The sequence below is a fragment of the Pelodiscus sinensis genome, chromosome 24 (assembly GCF_049634645.1).
Source record: "Pelodiscus sinensis isolate JC-2024 chromosome 24, ASM4963464v1, whole genome shotgun sequence".
Taxonomy (NCBI): domain Eukaryota; kingdom Metazoa; phylum Chordata; order Testudines; family Trionychidae; genus Pelodiscus; species Pelodiscus sinensis.
In genome coordinates this window covers 14,641,248-14,648,804 of record NC_134734.1, presented here as the reverse complement: position 1 = coordinate 14,648,804, position 7,557 = coordinate 14,641,248, and positions in this window count along the sequence as shown.

Below are 7,557 nucleotides of genomic sequence, written 5' to 3'. Positions count from 1 at the left end.
AAAACTTTCTATCGAGGTAGTTAAGCGCTAGAATAAATTGCCTAGAGAGATTGTTGAATCTCCATCATTTGAGATTTTTAAGCACAGATTAGACAAACACCTGTCAGGGATGGTCTAATAGTCCTGCCATGAGTGCAAGGGACTGAATTAGGTGAATTCTCAAGTCCTCTTTAAAGGGTGCATCTACACTGCACCATAACTTGAAATAAGAGACACAATTTGAGCTACACAGCACCAAAATTAGAAATAAAGCGCTGTTCTGAAATGTCCCTTACTCCTCATAGAATAAGGTTTACAGAGACATCAGAATAGCGAGCCCAAAATAACGGGTATCCCAAAATACTCGGGTATCCCAAAATAGCGTTGCAGTGTAGATGTAGCCTTCCAGTCCTACGATTCTATCTTAGAGCAAGCCCTTGAGTAGCAACAGAGGATAAACAAGGCATCCAGCATTCCTCTCAGCCTCCCTCCTGCTCCCCAATTCCCTCTGCTCCCCCACAACCTCCCTGCTGGCCCCATACCCCGCAGCATCTTCTCAGCACCCCTCCTGCCCATCACAAGCCCCACCATCCTGTCAGCCTCCCTCCTTTCCTCTGCAGCCTCCTGACCGTCACTTGCCCCTTTTTTTATCCCATTCCCCTGCACTCCCTAAACTTGCCTCCTGCACCTCTTAGTGCCCTACTCCCCTCACTCTACGCAGCCCCATGATTAGGGTCTCTGTTTCTCTTTACACTATCTGTGCAGCCCCCTGTACCATAGACCTGCAGTCATGTTGCCTGTGGGCTTGTCTTCAGTCTAATTAAATGCAGTGCAAGGCATCAGCAGTATTTACTCAGTGCCACATCATACCCCTGGCAAACAAGTTGCAGGGCAATGGCCATATTTTGCTGGCTTCAGCCCCACTTACAGTAATGGGAGATGGGGGCCATCTTGAATAAGGGAAAAGTCACCACCTGTTGACGCCTTTCATCCTGTTTTCATAAGGCAGGTAAAACCCCTCCTGAAAGTGCAGGAGTTGTGATCTCTGGCCTCCTGCTGTCTGGAGGCAGCAAGGCCCCAGGCTCCACTTGTGCCACGCCCAGTGGCTCTGTTGTCCCAAGACTGACTGACCATCTTTTCAAAAGGCAAAAGCAGGACACATGCAGGAGCCCTGGCCCCTCTGTGTCCTCACCCCCACTCCCACCTCTTCCCCAGAGGCCCTGCCCCCAATCAAGCCAGAAGCTGGAGCAGGGCCATGGTAAGAGCCTCCCAGAGAGCCCCAGGCTGCTGCGGGGAGTTCCAGATCCTTCATCTGCCTTGGCAGGGGGCAGAGACATGGGCTGCAGGCTGCTCTCAGGCACCTTGGCCTCCCAGTCAGGACAAATGGAAGGTCTGGAGCTCCTCGCAGCCACCCAGGCTCCGTAAGCGGCTCATACCATGGCCTGGCTCCAGCTTCTGCCCTGGTCAGGGGTAGGGTTTGGGGGAAGAGGAGGAGCAGTGGTGGGGCCTCATGGCAAAGGGAGCCTAGGTTCCACCTCATCCTCCCCCGAGGAAGAGGCTGGCGAAGCCCCCGAGCCTCAGGCAAGCACAGAGTGGTGCCACAAGGATCCTGGGAAAACTCCTGTCCCGGAGTTATTCCGACCAGGACTCGAACTCTCAATTTCAGGACTGTTCCACATTATTCAGGACAGGTGGTCACCCTAGTGTGGTCTGAGAGCCCTCAAGTAAAGCGATACCTCTGCACTCATCTCCCTCCCTCCTGGGATTCCCAGCAGCATGAGTACACCTGAGACCCTCCTATGGCCATGAGGCAACCTCTTGGTACCCACTGTTGTTTGCAGCCATTGCTCCCCAGCTTCATTTCCATGGGACCCACATCATATTGAGCTTTTTGGTTTGTTGTCTCTGCCTCATTATATGTCCCCACATTCCTAGTGACGGACTTTGGTTTCTAACAGTTTCTGAGGGGTAGCTATGTTAGTCTGTAACTTTAAAAACAACAAGTGGTCCTGTGCCACCTTAGGGCACATCTACACAGCAGGGCAAAAGTCAAATTAAGCTACGCAACTTCAGCTACGGCAATTGTGTAGCTGACGTTGAAATAGCTTAATTTAGCTTTTGGCGGCAAACCCTCTGTCCCCCTCCTGCACCCATATCCTTTCCCAGATCTGGCACCCCAATCTCCTGCCCCAGATCACAATCACCTCCTACCCTAGGTCACAACCCAAACTCCTGCACCCCGGTCCCCTCCCCTAGGTCACAAACTAAACTCTTGCACCCCAGTTCCCTGCCCTAGGTCACAACCGCATCTTTCACCCAAATTCCCTCCCAGTCTCCACTCTCCCTTCTGCACCCCAATCCCTTACCCCAAGCTCCCTTCTGCACCCTACCTCCATCACAGACCCCGAACCTCCTCCTCCCTCCTCCATGGAAGAGGGCAGCCCTCGATCACTTTCCAAAATCTTGGAGTGACCCCCTCTCAGAAATGATTGTCACCCCTACTTTAATGTTTAATGTTTTAAACATGCTTTGCTGAAATTTTATTTTGACAAACCACAATTGTGTATATCACACAAAAAGTCAAAACAAATTGCACCACAATTTTGCCTAAAAAGGTGCAATTTTTAATGATAAAAAAGAGAGTTGATTTTAAAAATTGAAAGTGTTTAAAAACACTTAAGCACTCTTTTTAGAACTTTGAAACATATCAGTCAAATTATTTATGTGTCAGTGTTATTCTTGTTTTTTGAAAACATTTAATGGAAAAACTGCTCACTGCACTAGATTTTTGATAGAAATAAATTTTAAGATGAGGCTCAAAGTAATTGATAGATAATAAGGGCAGCTTGAACAGCAGGTGTGGCTAACCTTCGTTTTGTTTTCCTGCAAATTACTGCAGTCTGGGTTTTTTGCTCATCCAAAACAAAGTACATTTAGATTCAAAATAAGATACGTTTCTTAGCATCCTCCCAAGAGTATTATTATCATGAGCATATTATTACAGATTGAACCTCTCTAATCCAGCACTCCCTGGTCCAGCAACATCCTTGGTTCAGCATGATTTTAGTTAGTTGGTTGTCTGTTTATCATGGGCGTTGCCAAGGTTCCCATGGTCTCATAAAGTTTGTTTATAGCCACCGGTTCTGGCTCTCAGTGGTCTGTGCTATTATTTAGCTCTAATTTACACCTACATGTCTTCTAAAAGCAATGTAAGCAGTGGAAGCGTGGGTAATACTGCTACAAAATATTGACCTCCCACAGTTCAGCAAATTCTCTAGTTCAGCACCAGTCAAGTCCCAAGGGTGCTGGACTTGAAAGGTTCAACCTGTAGTAATACTAAGCAGTACTCACCTACATTCATCAGGGTATTTCTTGCTGCTTTTGCAGCACTCGGCAACTCCTGCTCTTGTTGTATAGAGACTTGTAATAAGGAATGGAAACCCTAGTTCTGCGAGATCTGCTGGATCCTGGCCCCTCTGCAAGGCTCTAATAAACCATGGCACCAGGAATAGTCCGATGGTGACCTGGGTGCAGAACTCTGCAGTCCCTCTGGAATCTCTGGTTGAGTATCTCTGGATGACAATATAGCTAGCATACTATAGCATAGCCTGGAAGTGCCAAGCACTTTCATGTGGGCTCAAAGAGCTCTGGTGCCACCTAGTGCCTAAGAAGGAAATGCTGCCCACAATGCCTCTGCAAAATGCTGCTTATTCAGCTTGGCTCAATCCACACAGGTATCCTGTCCCTACTCTCACCAATTTCAATGGACATTAGGAGCCTAAATAGCATTGAGGATTTTAGCCTTAACGTGTCTTGGCCTTTACAGCATCCTCTAGTGAAGAGTTCCAAATGTGGACTGTGAATTGGGTGAAGAAGTACTTACTTTTGTTTGTTTTAAACCTGTTACCTGTTAATTTTTTGTGTGACCTTAGCTCTTGTAAAAAACAAACAAACAAACAAACAAAAATAACCAGTGGGTGGTCTGTAGCACCTTAGAGGCTAATATATATATATAGTATCATGAGCTTTCACGGGCACAACCCACTTCTTCAGATGAGTGGCACAAAAAGGAGAAAACACCCAACTTAAAGCAGAAAAAGAAGGGGGGAAACTCTCTCAATCATAGTGTCCATGCTAAATGAGGCTAATTGAGTGGGCTATAAGTGTCCCATAATTAGCTCTTGCTGTCATTTGGGTGTTGAATATAACAGCCCATCCAGTTAGGACTTTGTTCAATCCCTGATAATGTCAAATTTGAATATGAAGGCCATTTCTGTGGTCTCCCTCTTTAGTTGGTTTCTGAAATTGCTCTGTAGAAGAATGGCTATTTTTAAATCCATTAATGAGTGCCCAGCCATGTTAAAATGTTCCCCTATAGGTTTCTGTATGTTACCATTTCTAATATCTGATTTGTGTCCATTGATCATTTATCGTAGACTGTCCAGTTTAGCCAATATACATGGCAGAAAGGCATTGCAGGCACTTGATGGTATATATTGCATTAGTGGATGTGCAGTTGTATGAGCCTCTGATATTGTGGCTTATGTGGTTTAGGTCCGGTGATGATGCCGCTTGTATAGATGCGTGGACAGAGTTGGCAATGGAGTTTATGGCAGGGGTAGGTACCTGGGTGAGTATGTTTGAGGGGTGATGCATAGTTGCTGGAAAGGATTTGCTTCAGGTTAGGGCAGGGTTTCCCAACCTATGGGTTGTGACCCAAATATGGGTCGCCGTTACATTTCAAAAGAGTCTCCAAGTGTCTCCCCAGGTGGCTCTGCCCCTCATCCTACCCGTTTTTTAATTGACTTGGGTCAATTCTTCCTGAATTGTCAAAGTGGATCCCCATCTAGAAAAGGTTGTGAACCGCTGCATTAGGGGGTTGTCTGTAGGCAAGGATTGGCCTGTCTCCAAAGGCCTGTGACAGTGAGGGATCATTTTCCAGGATAGGTTGTAAATTCTTAATGATGTGTTGGAGAGGTTTACATTGGGGGCTGTAGGTGATGATCAGTGGTGTTCTGTTATTTTGCTTGTTGGGCCTATCTTGAAGAAACAGATGCCTGGGTACTCATCTGGCTCTATCAGGTTGTTTTTTCACTTACCCAGGTGAGTATTTAAGTTTTAAGAATGCCTGATAGAGATCCTGTAGGTGTTTGTCTCTGTCTGTCAGATAGGAGCAAATCCGGTTGTATCTTAAAGCCTGTCTGTAAACGATTGTGTAACGTGTCCTGGATGGAAGCTAGAGGTATGTAGCTAAGAATAATGGTCATTAGGTTTCTGATGTAGGGTGGTGGAAATGTGGCCATTGTACTGTAGTGTCAAGGAAATGGATCTCTTGTGTGAACTGGTCCGGGCTAAGGTTGATAGTGGTATGGAAGTTGTTGAAATCCCTGTGGAATTCTTCAAGGGTTTCGTCCTGTGGTTCCATATAACAAAGATGTCGTCAACTTGAAGATATAAATGGTCCCAAATTGGAAATAGTTGTGGGTGAGGACAAAGTCACAGTGCACAGTAACCAGGTGTGCAGTAGCATCATCAGGGATAGTGTTCCTGACAGCTAGTAATAATCATCATGTGGAAAGTTGGAGTAAAGAGCTTCTATATCCATGGTGGCCAGGATGGTGTTTTCAGGAAGATTACTGATGTTCTGTAGTTTCCTTAGCAAGTCAGTGATGTCTTGAAGGTAGCTAGGAGTGCTGATAGCATAGAGTCTGAGGAGAGAGTCAACATAACCAGATAATTCTGCTGTAAGTGTGCTGAAGCCTGAGATGATAGGACATCCGGGATTTCCAGGTTTATGGATCTTGGGTAGCAGATAGAAAACTCCTGGTTAGAGATTTAGCAAGGGGTTTGTATAGATTTCATCCCAAGTTTCATGAGCAGATGGTGTAGGGTTTTTCTGAGTATTCTTCAGTGGGATCAGAGGAAAGAGGCCTGTAGAATGTGGTGTTGATGAGTTTTCTTGCAGCCTCCTGTTTGTAATCTGTCCTGTTCTTGATGACTATAGCACCCCCTTTGTCAGCCTCTTTGATTATAACCTTAGAATTGTTTTTGAAGCTGTGTATAGTGTTGTGTTCTGCATGGTGGAGGTTATATGTCACATATTGTTGTTTGTTCATGTCAACCTGTGCATGTACATGAAAGAGTAATTAACACTTCCTTATTTACTTTCTCCACACCAGTCATGATTTTATAGACTTCTACCATATCTCCCCTTAGACTGTGCCTACACTGTGTATTTTACAACAGCATGGCTGTGACACTGCAGCTGTGCCATTGTGAAAACCGCAGTGTAGCTGCTCTTTGTTCCTGGGAGAGAGCTCTCCAGGCAACAAAATACACTCTCCCCCAAATGAGGGGTCGTGGCTTTGTCGGTGGGAGAGCATTTCCTTGCCAATGAAGTGCTGTCCACTCTGGCGCATTTAATCGTTCAAACTTTTGTTGTGCAGGGGGTGTTTTTCAGCAAAAGTGCAGTGTAGACATGGCATGGACCTTTGGAGTTGGAAAAGACAGCTAAGGGCCGTGGGCTCTTTCCTGGTCACAGAGGGCTGCACTGTGTGCTTTACAACAACGTGGTTGCAGTAGCTCAGCTGTACAATTTTCAGGTGTGCAGTGTAAACGTAACCAAGTCTCGTTAATCTCCATCCCCCTCATCATTTCTGTTGCCCTTTTCTGTACCTTTTTTAACATGAGGCAACCTGAAGTACAGAAGTTGATTTTAAAAACAGGTTACATACCGGTTAGTAGTTCAATTTCACATTTGAGTTACTTCCGAACTCTTGGGTGATACCATCTGGTGCTGGTGACTTATTAATGTTTATCAGTTTGTTCCAAAACTTCCTCTAATGACACCTCAATCTCAGACTATTCCTTAGATTTGACATCTAAAAAGAATGGCTCAGGTTTGGGAATGTCCATCGTATTCTCAGCAGTGGAAAAATTAAATGATTTCTTAATTTAATTTCTCCACTATGCTTTACCCACCTTGAGTGACCCCATTGATTGTTTAGCAGGCTTCCTACTTCTGATTTTTTTTTTAATGTTAAACTTTCTGAGTCTTTGGCTAACTGTTCTTCATATTCTTTTTTATCTTTCCTAGTTATATTTTTACACTTCACTTGCCAGAGTTTATATTCTTTTCTGTTTTTCTCAGTAGAATTTAATTTCTACTTTGACTTTATTGCTTAGCCACAGTAGCACTTTACTATATTTTTTAAATTGGGTTATGTATTGAATTTAAGCCTCTATAATGGGGTCTTTAAAAAAAGCTTCCATGCAGCTTGCAAGGATTTGAGTTTCACACTAGCTTTTCTTTGCTGTATAACTTCTCATGAAAACTCAAATATCAAGCAGGAACACAACAAGGGTGGGAGGGCAGGCAGAACAGCACCCCCTGACTAGAACTGGCTGGCATAATGGTAGGGCACCCTCTTTAGCAAAATTCTAGTTGCCCCCTTGATGGTGGGGGAGGCTGTGTGACTGATCCAAGCAAGAGGGGAAGGAAAGGGTGTGGGATGCCAGGTCTGGTGGGGGTGTCAATCTCTAAGGGGTGGGTGATAGTCCCTATGGTGCCAACCCTGG